We start from the raw sequence: 16,994 nt of genomic DNA, 5'->3' as shown, positions 1-16,994 counted from the left end.
CAGACTCTATGATGGAACTGCGAAACTTAGCAGTATCTACAATAATGACACAAGCTGCCAAGGACAACACTGAGAAGTCGGAGGGGGGTAAGGGGTAAGGGGGAAAAAAAAGAAAAAGGCAAAGACTGGAAAACATAACTGTGAAAATTTTACATGTTGTATACAAAACTTGAGTTTTTCAATAAAACATATTTAAAAAAAAAAAAAAATATACAAACAATCCGATCATAAGGCGGACACACAGACAAGAGGGACAGATGGCCTGGCGTGTTTCGTGCCCCTAGTGGCACTTAATCATAGGCTGACATGTGTGAGAATAGGTATCCCTTATATAGGGATTTGTTAACCCTTCCTTCTTTAGTTATCTATAACAATAATTCATAATATATAATATATAATATAATATATATAATATGGTATAGGATGTCCTTTTAAATGTCTATCTGTTGTTGTCTAATACAACCCTTTTTGATCTATTAGCTACCACTTAGATTTATTAACCATCATGTCCTGTGTATTGAGAATTGGTTCTTTATTTGTTTTGCATTTTCATATAATACCATTTGCTTGTTTATATTATTTTCTTTGACTCTATTTCACAAGTGACCTATTGAAATATGTATTGTATTTTATATTGTTTTTTAATTATGTGTTGTTGGTGAAGGAAGGGTTCACAAATCCCTATATAAGGGATACCTATTCTCAGCCTATGATTAAGCGCCACTAGGGGGCATGAAACGCGTCAAGCCGTCTGTCCCTCTTGTCTGTGTGTCTGCCTTATGATTGGATTGTTTGCATATTTTTAACCAAGCCGAATAAAGGTTGTGTTTTTACTTTTTACACACTGAGTAGTGCCTGCATTTTCTCACATTTTCTTGTCTTTATACGTCAAGGTTTCCTGTGGACTCTCATCATCTTATAAAAGAAAGATAAATCTATGCTTACCTGATATCTTTAATAGTCAACAGGCCCCGTCCTTCTTACATTTTTTATGGGCGACCGTTCTAATTTGCACCTCTGTAGACCCTGCTTTTGTCTTTCCTACCTATACGTCTCCTTCTTTGCCTCCTCCTAGTGGCAGGAATTATATCCCACACATCAAGGCTTCCTGTGGACTCTCATCATCCCGAAAGAAAATTGATCAGTTAAATTTTAACTTAGTTTTTTACTGCAGTTTTTTTTTCATAAAACCAAACTCCGCCCTCTACTTACCTTATTTGGAGGAACCAATCTGGGCTTGAGTCTTCAGACAACAAGGCTATTCTTGGTTATGATGATAAGATCTGAATTTTAAATTACCAGTAGATTTATTTTTTCTGACAAACTTCAAAATGTAGTTTAATTTGCTGGTCTCTTGTGTCATGTGACAGCCATCAGCCAATCACAGATTCATATACGCATACACTGGGAACTCTTGCAACATGCTCAGTAGTAGCTGTTGCCAGGACAACCCTTAGCATTTGTTGAGCCCTGGGCAAGACAAATTTGAGGGGCCCTTCAGCCCAACTCACTTATTCCCCTCCCCTGTATGCCCTATACCCTGTATGACCCTTCCTGTCCCAGCATTCAGTGATATATAAAGAATAACACCTCCTAATACCATAAACACTTCTTCATAAATTAAATACAGGATATATATTGCACCATCTCATACCATCATGATCAAGTGTGGGGCACCCAAAAGCATGGGCGCCGGGACGGGTGCCCCTCTTGTCTTGCCCAAAGGGCCGGCCTGGTTTGTGCCTTAGAAAGTGTTCATATAAAAAAACTGTGAACAATTTCATAATGAAAGTGAATTGGAAAGTTTCTTAAAGGTGCAAGCTGTATCTCAATCATAAAAGTTTAATTCTGACTTTAGTGTCCATTTAAAAGCCTCATATTTTTTAGGTGAGACTTTAGAACTATAAGAAACTTTTAAATTAGCTTTTATTATCATCATTATTATTATATTTACTCCATTATCTTGGTATCCTTTGTAAAAAAGCATTCCCAGGTATGCGGAGGAGCAGTAATGCTCATTCTTCCCAACATTTTCCAGAGGCTTTCCGGGAGAGGGAGGGGAACTTGTGGGCTTTTGGTGTGGCTGGGGCATATCGTGATGAGATACTGTGCCTTGCTGGGGAATTTTTCCTGGCCAAGAAGATGTAAAATGAAGCAGGCCAGACCTCATAAAGGGACGATCCTGCAGAATCCGAAACATTTGAGTCGTCTGTATGCCTCTAGTCATTGGCACAACGGATGTGTGCAGATATCCCTAGTAGTACATTGCTCCTCTGGAGCTTGCTTTAACTATGTGTGCAATGCCTCTGAATGGGTTAAACAAATAGTTATATGCAAGCAATAGAGCAATCATAAAATAAACATTACAGCATTTTATTTTGCACTTTGTTGTCCCATTAATCGTTTTCCTGTCATTTTGTGTCAGAATTTAATTAACATATTACATATTTACAACTGAAATAGTTAATTAATTTTCTGATGTTAATATTTTATGTATGCACGTTTCAAAGCTTAAAGCAGTGTTTTTCAACCTTTTTGTAGCAAATACCTCTGTAGGCATTCATTTGATTTCTATGTACCCCAACTGTAAGCACAAATGTTACTGATCTTTTACATGAGCAAAAATGAAAATCATGAAAAGCTTGTATCAGATTGGTTAATTAAGTAAACATAATGGAATCTGATATTTGTTTTATGTTTTCCGGAATTTAATTTTTGGCAATATTACAACCGAGAATAATCAACACATAAAACACAGATATATAGGCCATTAATATTTATCGTCTGGGGTTGTCATGTTCCTTGTTCAGAGGAGAATTGCCTGGTATTTCGGGGCTGGACTGACCTTAATTGGCAGGATCAGACTGATATACTTCAGGAAAGTTTTCTTCTGTGAAAAGCACACTGGTCTAAAAGAGGCTGCTTCCGGGTGGTAAATCGCCATAGAACAAGCCACTGAGCTGTCGTTCGTTCCTGGTAGAGCGCTTCTCTCTTTGTATGCAAATTATTATGACCCTGGGGAAGTCTCCCTATGGGTGATGGGGGAAACCAGACGTGGACTCCTTGCCCAGTGTGCTTAGAGGAATGTGGCTGCACCTCACTGGCGAGGCCCATAGGAGGCCGAAACGATCATCTGGGGTTGTCATGTTCCTTGTTCAGAGGAGAATTGCCTGGTATTTCGGGGCTGGACTGACCTTAATTGGCAGGATCAGACTGATATACTTCAGGAAAGTTTTCTTCTGTGAAAAGCACACTGGTCTAAAAGAGGCTGATTCCGGGTGGTAAATCGCCATAGAACAAGCCACTGAGCTGTTGTTCGTTCCTGGTAGAGCGCTTCTCTCTTTATATTAATATTTATAATTATATGTAATTACTGTGCTTCTTACATTAAAGAATAACAAAATAAAACTATTTTCTGCATGATGAATAAAGTAATATTTATGGTAGCATCTTTCTATTTTTAATAACCATTTCATACATAGTTTATCTGTCTTGTTTTACTGAGGCATACTTCAGTATGATGCACTTTACCTATTTTACAGTGGCACATTTATCTGGCACTTGTCTCTGTGACAATTGGTCACAGTAATACACTTTCTCTGTTCATATCAGTGAAGCTCATTTCCAGCTTTCATATATGTCACTAACAAGTCAAAATCTAAGGTTTTACCAATGTGAGGTGAATCAGTGATTGAGCAGTGGTCCAAACCCAGGCAGGGAAATACTCCCACTCTGCCCTGTTAGAAGTGCTCAAGGGTAGAAATGAGAAACACAACTTCCTTTGATATTTCATGTTTACAATATCTACATCAGGAGAAAAAATAATGAGTGACAATCCATGCCTTGGCAATGCCCCAAGTACCCCCAGGGGTACACATACCACAGGTTGAGAAACTAGTGCTTAAAGGACCACTTAAAGGAGCACTTAATATTGTAGAATTGAATAACTGTCAAATATACAATAAAAAGACAATGCAGTAGCCCTTACTTTAAATTTGAAATGAGCGGTTGAAAATTTTCTAGCAAGTTTCAAAGTTAATCCAATTTTCCCTCCCCCTGTTATATGGCTGCCACCTGCCAATCACAAAATGCATATACATATACTATGCACTTTTGCACATGCTCAGTAGAAACTGGAGTCTCAGAAAGTTTTCATATAAAAAAGAATGTGCATGTTTTGATAATGGACGTATATTGGAAAAAAAATGTAATTGCATATTCTATTTGAATCATGGCTCATCACATTGTGTAAACGCATGTGAGAAATTCCCCTTTAAATTAATAGTTATTTCTTTACTCACAATCATATGTTTTCAGCAAATAAGCCTTATTTTAGTTCAGTTTACAAAAGATTATATTTTGTGCCTTTTTCTAAAAATACACATCAATAGACATTTAATTTACAATTAGATGTAACATTTTTCCGTATGTACTGTGCAGGCATATTTTAAATAGAGCAGATATTTTTTAAGTTTCACAAGTCTCTGGATAAGAAGGATTGGGTGACAAATCTTTCCTTGGAGCCACTGTGACTGCATGCACTCAGAGAAGCATTCACACTGGGAACACTTAAACCGTGTGTGTGTGTGGGGGGGGGGGGGGTATAGTGCATGTACATACAGTATTAGGATCAATGTGATAGGTTAGCCCAGTTTAAAGAGACCATGATTTAGATAGAACATACAATTTTAAACAACTTACCAATTTACTACTATCAAATTTGCTTCATTCCCTTGATATCCTTTACTGAAAGAGCAGCAATGAACTACTGAGAGCTAGCTGACCACATTTAGTCAGCCAGTCACAAGAGACAAATGTGTGCAGGCACCCATAACCAGCTAGCTCCAACTTGTGTAAGATATGTACATATTATTTTTAAACAATGACTACTTGAAAATAGAAGTGTCTTAAAATGACTTGCTCTATCTGAATCATGCAAGTTTAATTTTGACTGTCCTATCCTTTTAAATAATAAAAAAAACAGGACAGGCCTAAAACAGAAATTAAAGTTTGTTTTTGTTTTTTTGATCTATAGATAGTGGGCTAGATTGCAAGTGAAGCGCTAATGTAACATGTGCCCGTAAGCAAATTAAATAACCAGCCATTACAAGTGGATGGTTAATGCTACCGCGAGCTGGCAGTAGCACTTTGCGCTTGAATTCATTAACCAGAGAAAAATGTCCCCCAATTTCCTCCAAATTAAGGTGTACAGTTAATTTATTAATAAAAAAAATATGAGTATCTTATTTTACATTTAAAATAACTGCACAAAGCAGTTATAAAAGGTTAAAGTGCCATAAAATTGCATTCTAAGGGGACTGTGTTTTATACTGCAACTATATTTTTATATACATATATAATTATGTGTTAATATGTGTTTATACAGATATAAACACATAAATATATATTTATATATTCATATACATATATATTTTAAATTTGCTGCCCAACGCTGCGTGACATACCCCCTGTGCTGCGCTAGTTTCTTTGCCATGTCTGACAGCATCAGAACGAGGGTCCTATTGGAGCCTATGGAAGTGCGCTCTTGTGAGTGCAAAGCTTCCAGGCAATGGGAGGTCACATTCACATTGCGCTCAACTTGTAATACCAACACACATTTGCGTGTGCCAGTATTACTGAGTGGAGCACAAATGATATGCTCACAAAATCGCAATTTTGTGTTCTGATCATAATCTAGGCCAGTATATATCAGTTATAAAGCATTCTATTGCAAACAATCTGCATGCAAAATGACTATTTTAAAAACTTCTCATTTTGCAACTGTTGCACTATCTTGCACAGAAATCTGTACTATGCTTTTGATCTTCTCTGGGGGCAATGGACAACTCCCAAAAATACAGTTAAACCAAGCAAAATAAAACATAAACATACACTGCAAAGTTTTATTTAGTAACCATAAAGATGTCATGTAATACAATGAGGCCCATTTATCAAGCTCCGGATGAGCTTGAGGGCCTGTGTTTCTGGCGAGTCTTTAGACTCGCCAGAAACACAAGTTATGGACCGCTGCTCCATAACCCTGGCCGCCTGCTCTGATGAGGTGGACAGGAATCGCCACAATTCAACCGGATCGAGTACGATCGGGTTGATTGACACCCCCCTGCTGGCGGCCGATTGGCCGCGAGTCTGCAGGGGGCGGCGTTGCACCAGCAGCTCTGTCTGCATTCAGCGATGTCTGTCGGACCTGATCCGCACTGTCGGATCAGGTCCGACAGACATTTGGTAAATCGGCCTTAATGTCTTTTTTTTCTCTCTTATTGGAGAAAATCAGAGGTTTGAAAGATTTTCATTGCCTAATTGGTCTATATCAAAATTAAATTGTTATATATTGTTTTTACAGTTGATATTGATTTATGTAACACTGTTAATCTGATTTGCACACGTTTTGCTAAAAGTCTGATTTTAGTTTTTAAATTGAGACAATTTTTTAAAATATATTTTTGAATTACCTACAGATGCAAGGGTAATACTGCAAAGTTATAGTATTGTGTTATCTCGTATGCCCCTTTAAATCACTGCTCTTTTTATATCTTATTATTTCATTTTAAATATTGTAGAGTTTTCTTGAGCTTGCAAGCAAGACCAATGTGAACTCTAGTTATGATTAGTGATGTCGCGAACTGAAAATTTTCCGTTCGCAAATGGCGAACACGAGCCTCCGCAACTGTTCGTGAACGGGCGAACCGGGTGAACCGCCATTGACTTCAATAGGCAGGCGAATTTTAAAACCCACAGGGACTCTTTCTGGCCACAATAGGGATGGAAAAGTTGTTTCAAGGGTACTAACACCTGGACTGTGGCATGCTGGAGGGGGATCCATGGCAAAACTCCCACGTAAAATTACATAGTTGATGCAGAGTCTGGTTTTAATCCATAAAGGGCATAAATCACCTAACATTCCTAAATTGTTTGGAATAACGTGCTTTATAACATCAGGTATGATGTTGTATCGATCAGGTAGTGTAAGGGTTACGCCTGCTTCACAGTGACAGACCAAACTCCCCGTTTAACGCACCGCAAACAACCGCAAACAGTCCATTTGCACAACCACAAGATAGATAGATTTGATAGATAGATACATAGATTAGATAGATCAATTGATGCAATATACATTTGATAGATACGATAGATAGATAGATAGATTTGATAGATAAATAGATAGATTTGATAGATATATAATTTCCCAGACAGAGAATTACAAGACGTGCGGTCTGGGACCCATGGTAAGGTTCCCAGAGGCAGTTGCGGCGCCAGGGGACGTGTATATGGCATGGATTTTAGGAACCGGGAGATGGAGAAAGATGCTTGGTCGGTCCACCTACTTCAAATTTGGGGCACTGCGCGTGCAATTGTGGCCGGACTTTTAGCCGACGGACATTTGGCCGACGGACATTTGGTCGACGGACATTTGGCCGAAACACAAGTGGCTGTCACAAAACAGTCCGGCCACTATAGATAGATTTGATAGATAGATACATAGATTAGATAGATAGATCAATAGATGCAATATACATTTGATAGATACGATAGATAGATAGATTTAATAGCTAAATAGATAGATTTGATAGATAGATAATTTCCCAGACAGAGAATTACAAGTCTGGGACCAATGGTAAGGTTCCCAGAGGCAGTTGCGGCACCAGGGGACGTGTATATGGCATGGATTTTAGGATCCGGGAGATGGAAAAAGATGCTTGGTCGGTCCTCCTACTTCAAATTTGGGGCACTGCGCGTGCAATCTAATGTGCCACCAGATAGGAGTGGTGTGTTAAGTAGTACTATTCCTATCAGTTTAATCCCTGTTACGTGCCTTTTTTTTGGTTTGGTTTTTGAAGCCACAGTGCAGCACCAGAGGCCAGAAAAATTTGGCATGTACACATGCCTGAAAAATTAGGTATTGTTGCAGCCGCTGAGCCCTAAAACATTGCGGCTTGAACCATAGTTGGTGGCGGATAAGTCATGCAAGTCACAATACCTCCTGCTGCACTGAAGGTCCTTTCTGACAGGACACTTGTAGCGGGGCAGGCCAGAAGTTCTATCGCAAATTGGGATAGCTCAGGCCACAGGTCAAGGCTGCACACCCAGTAGTCAAGGGGTTCATCGCTCCTCAGAGTGTCAAGATCTGCAGTTAAGGCGAGGTAGTCTGCTACCTGTCGGTCGAGTCGTTCTCTGAGAGTGGACCCCGAAGGGCTGTGGCGATGCATAGGACTTAAACCGCTCTGCATGTCCTCCATCAACAACACGTCTGTAAAGCGTCCTGTCCTTGCCGGCGTGGTCGTGGGAGTCGGAGGATTACTTTCACCTCTTCCCCTGTTAGATTCTTGTTGTGCTGTGACATCACCCTTATACGCTGTGTAAAGCATACTTTTTAATTTATTTTGGAAATGCTGCATCCTTTCTGACTTGTGGTAATTCGGTAACATTTCAGGCACTTTATGCTTATACCGGGGGTCTAGTAGCGTGGACACCCAGTACAGGTCGTTCTCCTTCAGCTTTTTTATATGAGGGTCCCTCAACAGGCACGACAGCATGAAAGACCCCATTTGCACAAGGTTGGATGCCGAGCTACTCATGTCCAGTTCCTCGTCCTCAGTGATGTCACTGAAGGTATCTTCTTCCCCCCAGCCACATACAACACCAAGGGTACCAGATAGGTGACAACGAGCACCCTGGGATGCCTGTTGTGGTTAGTCTTCCTCCTCCTCCTCAAAGCCACATTCTTCCTCTGACTCCTCTTCCTCACAATCCTCTTCCAGCATTGCTGCAGGTCCAGCAAGCGATGCTGATAAGACTGTTTCTGGTGGTGATGGTGACCACAACACTTCCTCTTCACGATCATCTACGGCCTGATCCAGCACTCTTCGCAGGGCATGCTCCAGGAAGAAAACAAATGGTATGATGTCGCTGATGGTGCCTTCGGTGCGACTGACTAGGTTTGTCACCTCCTCAAAAGGACGCATGAGCCTACAGGCATTGCGCATGAGCGTCCAGTAACATGGCAAAAAAATTCCCAGCTCCGGGAGGCTGTCCTAGCACTCCGGTCATACAAATACTTGTTAACGGCTTTTTCTTGTTGGAGCAGGCGGTCGAACATTAGGAGTGTTGAATTCCAACGTGTCGAGCTGTCGCAAATCAAGCGCCTCACTGGAATGTTGTTTCGCCGCTGGATATCAGAAAAGTGCGCCATGGCAGTGTAGGAACGCCTGAAATGGCCACACACCTTCCTGGCCTGCTTCAGGACATCCTGTAAGCCTGGGTACTTATGCACAAAGCGTTGTACGATCAGATTACACACATGTGCCATGCACGGCACATGTGTCAACTTGCCCAATTTCAATGCCGCCACCAAATTACTTCCATTGTCAGAAACCACTTTGCCAATCTCCAGTTGGTGCGGAGTCAGCCACTAATCCACCTGTGCGTTCAGGGCGGACAGGAGTGCTGGTCCGGTGTGACTCTCTGCTTTCAGGCAAGTCAATCCCAAGACGGCGTGACACTACTGTATCCGGGATGTGGAATAGTACCTGGGGAGCTGGGGGGGTGCCGTTGATGTGGAGCAAGACGCAGCAGCAGAAGAGGACTCAGCCGAGGAGGTTATGGAAGAGGATGGAGTAGGAGGAGTAGAGGAGGTGGCAGCAGGCCTGCCTGCAAGTCGTGGCGGTGTCACCAACTCTGCAGAGCCACGCATTCCATGGTTGTCAGCCATCAGCAGGTTTACCCAATGCGCAGTGTAGGTGATATACCTGCCCTGACCATGCTTTTCAGACCAGCTATCAGTGGTCAGATGGACCCTTGCCCCAACACTGTGTGCCAGACATGCCATTACTTCCTTTTGCACAATCGAGTACAGGTTGGGGATTGCCTTTTGTGAAAAGAAATTTCGGCCGGGTACCTTGCACTGCGGTGTCCCAATAGCTACAAATTTTTGGAATGCCTCAGACTCCACCAGCTTGTATGGTAAAAGCTGGCAGGCTAAGAGTTCAGACAAGCCAGCTGTGAGACGCCGGGCAAGGGGGTGACTTTGTGACATTGGCTTCTTATGCTCAAACATGTCCTTGACAGACACCTGACTGTGGGCAGATGAGCAGGAAATGCGCCGGAAGAGAGACGGAGTGGCGGATGGTTGAGAGGGGGCAAGGAGGACAGCATTGGTTGACGTGGCTGAAGATGCTGGACCAGGAGGAGGATGGCGGCTTTGAGTTTGTGTGCTGCTTCTACTCATGTGTTGATCCCATAGGCGTTTGTGATGTGCGATCATGTGCCTTCGCAAAGCAGTTGTACCTAGGTAGGTTTTGGACTTCCCACGACTCAGTTTCTTTTGGCACAGGTTGCAAATGGCATCACTGTTGTCAGAGGCAGACACACAAAAAAAATGCCACACTGCTGAGCTCTGCGATGACGGCATTCTGGTGGTGGCAACAGCATGCGTTGTTTGGTGTGCTGTCTGGCTGACCCTGGGTGCCGATGCATGCTGTCTGACTGTGCCACTAGCTCCTTGCGACGACCTCCCCCTGCTTCCAACTCGTCTCCTCCTCCTCCTCTCTGTCTCCCCATCTGAACTTTCCCCCTGTTCTTCTTCTCTTCTAGCGGGCACCCACGGGACATCCACGGACGCATCGTCATCATCAACTGCTTCACTTGTATCTGACAAATCAACAAAGGAAGCAGCAGCGGGTACAACATCATCATCATCACACCGTACGTCCATGTCTGTAATGCTGCCTGACTGAGACATATCACTGTTATCTACATCCTCTGTCAATGATGGTTGCGCATCACTCATTTCTTCCAAATGATGTGTAAATAACTCCTCTGACAGATCAAGTGAAGCGGCTGTGGTGCTAGTGTTGGTGGTGGCGGCAGGCGGGCGAGTGGTAACTTGAGAGGTGCCTGTAGATAAGCTGGAGGAGGATGGTGCCTCAAGGTTCGGAGCGGAAGCTATAGAAGACTGGGTCTCCTGTGTTAAAAAGTCAACTATGTCCTCAGAACTTTTCGAGTTCATGGTACGTGGCCTCTGAACACTGGGCATTATTCTAGGGCCAAAGGGAATCACAGCACCACGACCACGACGGCACCTGCGGGGTGGCCTGCCTCTGCCTGTCATTTTTTTTTAAAATGTACACTTACAATACTTTTAAACAAGATATGAGTGGTGGCACTGGGCAAGTGGGCACAGTATACGCTGTGAGCCTGACACAAAAAAGCAGACTGATGTTTCACAGTCCAAAAAGGTTTTTTTGTTTTAAATGTACACTTACACTTCTATTAAACAAGATATGAGTGGTGGCACTGGGCAAGTGGGCACAGTATACGCTGTAAGCCTGGCACACACGCTGGCAGACAGGCAACTGCAATTAGATTACACAAGCAGACTGATGTTTCACAGTCAAAAATTTTTTTTTTAAATTTACACTACTGTTACACCAGATATGAGTGGTGGCACTGGGCAAGTGGGCACAGTATACGCTGTGAGCCTGGCACACACGCTAGCAGGCAGGCAACTGCAATTAGATTACACTAGCAGACTGATGTTTTACAGTCAAAAAAGTTGTTTTTTTAAATTTGCACTACTGTTACAACAGATATGAGTGGTGGCACTGGGCAAGTGGGCACAGTATACGCTGTGAGCCTGGCACACACGCTGGCAGGCAGGCAACTGCAATTAGATTACACAAGCAGACTGATGTTTCACAGTCAAAAAAGTTTTATTTTTTTAAATTCACACTGCTGTTACACCAGATATGAGTGGTGGCACTGGGCAAGTGGGCACAGTATGCGCTGTGAGCCTGGCACACACGCTGGCAGGCAGGCAACTGCAATTAGATTACACAAGCAGACTGATGTTTCACAGTCAAAAAAGTTTTTTTTAAAATTTACACTACTGTTACAACAGATATGAGTGGTGGCACTGGGCAAGTGGGCCTGGCACACACGCTGGCAGGCAGGCAACTGCAATTAGATTACACTAGCAGACTGATGTTTCACAGTCAAAAAAGTTTTTTTTTTTTTATTTACACTACTGTTACACCAGATATAAGTGATGGCACTGGGCAAGTGGGCCTGGCACACACGCTGGCAGGCAGGCAGGCAACTGCAATTAGATTACACTAGCAGACTGATGTTTCACAGTCAAAAAAGTTTTTTTTTTTTAAATTTACACTACTGTTACAACAGATATGAGTGGTGGCACTGGGCAAGTGGGCCTGGCATACACGCTGGCAGGCAGGCAACTGCAATTAGATTACACTAGCAGACTGATGTTTCACAGTCAAAAAAGTTTATTTTTTTTAAATTTACACTACTGTTACAACAGATATGAGTGGTGGCACTGGGCAAGTGGGCACAGTATACGCTGTGAGCCTGGCACACACGCTGGCAGGCAGGCAACTGCAATTAGATTACACTAGCAGACTGATGTTTCACAGTCAAAAAAGTTTTTTTTTTTAAATTTACACTACTGTTACAACAGATATGAGTGGTGGCACTGGGCAAGTGGGCACAGTATACGCTGTGAGCCTGGCACACACGTTGGCAGGCAACTGTAATTTGATTACACAAGCAGACTGATGTTTCACAGTCAAAAAAGTTTTTTTTTTTTAAATTTACACTACTGTTACATCAGATATGAGTTGTGGCACTGGGCAAGTGGGCCTGGCACACATGCTGGCAGGCAGGCAACTGCAATTAGATTACACTAGCAGACTGATGTTTCACAGTCAAAAAGTAATTTTTTTTTTAAATTTACACTACTGTTACAACAGATATGAGTGGTGGCACTGGGCAAGTGGGCCTGGCACACACGCTGGCAGGCAGGCAACTGCAATTAGATTACACTAGCAGACTGATGTTTCACAGCCAAAAAAGTTTTTTTTTTTTTTTTTTAAATGTACACTTACAATACTATTAAACAAGATATGAGTGTTGCCACTGGGCAAGTGGGCACAGTATGTGCTCTGAGCCTGCCACAAAAAAGCAGACTGATGTTTCACAGTCCAAAAAGGTTTTTTTGTTTTAAATGTACACTTACACTACTATTAAACAAGATATGAGTGGTGGCACTGGGCAAGTGGGCACAGTATACGTTGTAAGCCTGGCACACACGCTGGCAGGCAGGCAACTGCAATTAGATTACACTAGCAGACTGATGTTTCACAGTCAAATTTTTTTTTTTTAAATTTACACTACTGTTACACCAGATATGAGTGTTGGCACTGGGCAAGTGGGCACAGTATACGCTGTGAGCCTGGCACACACGCTGGCAGGCAGGCAACTGCAATTAGATTACACTAGCAGACTGATGTTTCACAGTCAAAAAAGTTATTTTTTTTTAAATTTACACTACTGTTACACCAGATATGAGTGGTGGCACTGGGCAAGTGGTCACAGTATACACTGTGAGGCTGGCACACACGCTGGCAGGCAGGCAACGGCAATTAGATTACACAAGCAGACTGATGTTTCACAGTCAAAAAAGTTTTATTTTTTTAAATTTACACTACTGTTACACCAGATTTGAGTGGTGGCACTGGGCAAGTGGGCACAGTATGCGCTGTGAGCCTGGCACACACGCTGGCAGGCAACTGCAATTAGATTACACAAGCAGACTGATGTTTCACAGTCAAAAAAGTTTTTTTTTTAATTTACACTACTGTTACAACAGATATGAGTGGTGGCACTGGGCAAGTGGGCCTGGCACATACGCTGGCAGGCAGGCAACTGCAATTAGATTACACTAGCAGACTGATGTTTCACAGTCAAAAAAGTTATTTTTTTTAAAATTTACACTACTGTTACAATAGATATGAGTGGTGGCACTGGGCAAGTGGGCCTGGCACACATGCTGGCAGGCAGGCAACTGCAATTAGATTACACAAGCAGACTGATGTTTCACAGTCAAAAAAGTTTTTTTTTTTTTTTAATTTACACTACTGTTACACCAGATATGAGTGGTGGTACTGGGCAAGTGGGCCTGGCACACATGCTGGCAGGCAGGCAACTGCAATTAGATTACACTAGCAGACTGATGTTTCACAGTCAAAAAAGTTTTTTTTTTTATTTACACTACTGTTACACCAGATATGAGTGGTGGCACTGGGCAAGTGGGCCTGGCACACACGCTGGCAGGCAGGGAACTGCAATTAGATTACACTAGCAGACTGATGTTTCACAGTCAAAAAAGTTTTTTTTTTTTAAATTTACACTACTGTTACAACAGATATGAGTGGTGGCACTGGGCAAGTGGGCACAGTATACGCTGTGAGCCTGGCACACATGCTGGCAGGCAGGCAACTGCAATTAGATTACACAAGCAGACTGATGTTTCACAGTCAAAAAAGTTTTTTTTTTTTTTTAAATTTACACTACTGTTACAACAGATATGAGTGGTGGAACTGGGCAAGTGGGCCTGGCACACACGCTGGCAGGCAGGCAACTGCAATTAGATTACACTAGCAGACTGATGTTTCACAGTCAAAAAAGTTTTGTTTTTTTTAAATTTACACTACTGTTACAACAGATATGAGTGGTGGCACTGGGCAAGTGGTCACAATATACGCTGTGAGCCTGGCACACACGCTGGCAGACAGGCAACTGCAATTAGATTACACTAGCAGACTGATGTTTCACAGTCAAAAAAGTTTTTTTTTTTTAAATTTACACTACTGTTACACAAGATATGAGTGGTGGCACTGGGCAAGTGGGCCTGGCACACACGCTGGCAGGCAGTCAACTGCAATTAGATTACACTAGCAGACTGATGTTTCACAGTCAAAAAAGTTTTTTTTTTTAAATTTACACTACTGTTACAACAGATATGAGTGGTGGCACTGGGCAAGTGGGCCTGGCATACACGCTGGCAGGCAGGCAACTGCAATTAGATTACACTAGCAGACTGATGTTTCACAGTCAAAAAAGTTTATTTTTTTTAAATTTACACTACTGTTACAACAGATATGAGTGGTGGCACTGGGCAAGTGGGCACAGTATACGCTGTGAGCCTGGCACACACGCTGGCAGGCAGGCAACTGCAATTAGATTACACTAGCAGACTGATGTTTCACAGTCAAAAAAGTTTTTTTTTTTATAAATTTACACTACTGTTACAACAGATATGAGTGGTGGCACTGGGCAAGTGGTCACAATATACGCTGTGAGCCTGGCACACACGCTGGCAGACAGGCAACTGCAATTAGATTACACTAGCAGACTGATGTTTCACAGTCAAAAAAGTTTGTTTTTTTTAAATGTACACTACTGTTACACAAGATATGAGTGGTGGCACTGGGCAAGTGGGCCTGGCACACACGCTGGCAGGCAGGCAACTGCAATTAGATTACACTAGCAGACTGATGTTTCACAGCCAAAAAAGTTTTTTTTTTTTTTTTTTTAAATGTACACTTACAATACTATTAAACAAGATATGAGTGTTGCCACTGGGCAAGTGGGCACAGTATGTGCTCTGAGCCTGCCACAAAAAAGCAGACTGATGTTTCACAGTCCAAAAAGGTTTTTTTGTTTTAAATGTACACTTACACTACTATTAAACAAGATATGAGTGGTGGCACTGGGCAAGTGGGCACAGTATACGTTGTAAGCCTGGCACACACGCTGGCAGGCAGGCAACTGCAATTAGATTACACTAGCAGACTGATGTTTCACAGTCAAATTTTTTTTTTTTAAATTTACACTACTGTTACACCAGATATGAGTGGTGGCACTGGGCAAGTGGGCACAGTATACGCTGTGAGCCTGGCACATACGCTGGCAGGCAGGCAACTGCAATTAGATTACACTAGCAGACTGATGTTTCACAGTCAAAAAAGTTTATATTTTTTAAATTTACACTACTGTTACAACAGATATGAGTGGTGGCACTGGGCAAGTGGGCACAGTATACACTGTGAGCCTGGCACACGCTGGCAGGCAGGCAACGGCAATTAGATTACACAAGCAGACTGATGTTTCACAGTCAAAAAAGTTTTATTTTTTTAAATTCACACTACTGTTACACCAGATATGAATGGTGGCACTGGGCAAGTGGGCACAGTATACGCTGTGAGCCTGGCACACACGCTGGCAGGCAACTGCAATTAGATTACACAAGCAGACTGATGTTTCACAGTCAAAAAAGTTTTTTTTTTAATTTACACTACTGTTACAACAGATATGAGTGGTGGCACTGGGCAAGTAGGCCTGGCACACACGCTGGCAGGCAGGCAACTGCAATTAGATTACACTAGCAGACTGATGTTTCACAGTCAAAAAAGTTATTTTTTTTTAAATTTACACTACTGTTACAACAGATATGAGTGGTGGCACTGGGCAAGTGGGCCTGGCACACATGCTGGCAGGCAGGCAACTGCAATTAGATTACACAAGCAGACTGATGTTTCACAGTCAAAAAAGTTTTTTTTTTTTTAAATTTACACTACTGTTACAACAGATATGAGTGGTGGCACTGGGCAAGTGGGCCTGGCATACACGCTGGCAGGCAGGCAACTGCAATTAGATTACACTAGCAGACTGATGTTTCACAGTCAAAAAAGTTTATTTTTTTTAAATTTACACTACTGTTACAACAGATATGAGTGGTGGCACTGGGCAAGTGGGCACAGTATACGCTGTGAGCCTGGCACACACGCTGGCAGGCAGGCAACTGCAATTAGATTACACTAGCAGACTGATGTTTCACAGTCAAAAAAGTTTTTTTTTTTAAATTTACACTACTGTTACAACAGATATGAGTGGTGGCACTGGGCAAGTGGGCACAGTATACGCTGTGAGCCTGGCACACACGTTGGCAGGCAACTGTAATTTGATTACACAAGCAGACTGATGTTTCACAGTCAAAAAAGTTTTTTTTTTTTAAATTTACACTACTGTTACATCAGATATGAGTTGTGGCACTGGGCAAGTGGGCCTGGCACACATGCTGGCAGGCAGGCAACTGCAATTAGATTACACTAGCAGACTGA

The sequence above is a fragment of the Bombina bombina genome, chromosome 2 (assembly GCF_027579735.1).
Source record: "Bombina bombina isolate aBomBom1 chromosome 2, aBomBom1.pri, whole genome shotgun sequence".
NCBI classification, from domain to species: domain Eukaryota; kingdom Metazoa; phylum Chordata; class Amphibia; order Anura; family Bombinatoridae; genus Bombina; species Bombina bombina.
Note: the sequence above shows the minus strand (reverse complement) of the source record.